Here is a 334-nt window from a genome sequence, read left to right as displayed (position 1 = left end):
TCAGAAATCGAATGTTTTTGCGAGTGTTTATAAGTATTCGTTGCACCTTACCAGTTTGGAGAAGATTATTTATCCGACATGCTTTTGAACACACACCCCCCCCTATACCGCGCTTGCTTTACGGTATCTCGGCTCGAGACATGTAGGATCTATATTCTCCTTTACGGGGTCCCCGCTCCCCTCTTGCCATCGCCTGCCGTGAGCGCACCCTTGCCTAATGCCCAAGGGCGGAGATAGCCCGTTCTTAACTGAATAGAACAGTTCCTGGCACCACCATTTTGTCCCCGCTCTCATTTTATGGCCTCTTGTTTTTCTCTAGAACCTTAAGTGATTT

General features: G+C 47.9%; 1 protein-coding gene across 4 annotated transcripts in view; it reads right to left on the bottom strand.

Moving 5' to 3' along the window:
• The window catches only part of LOC113210645 (glutamate-gated chloride channel), a 52,710-nt gene that overhangs the window by 7,192 nt on the left and 45,184 nt on the right, over positions 1–334 (bottom strand). The gene's annotated exons all lie outside the window — the stretch shown is intronic.

This window comes from Frankliniella occidentalis, unplaced genomic scaffold (genome assembly GCF_000697945.3).
Source record: "Frankliniella occidentalis isolate FOCC.00 unplaced genomic scaffold, Focc_3.1 Scaffold386, whole genome shotgun sequence".
Classification (NCBI taxonomy): domain Eukaryota; kingdom Metazoa; phylum Arthropoda; class Insecta; order Thysanoptera; family Thripidae; genus Frankliniella; species Frankliniella occidentalis.
The sequence above is the reverse complement of the archived record's forward strand: the minus strand, read 5'-3'. Positions and strand labels throughout refer to the sequence as shown.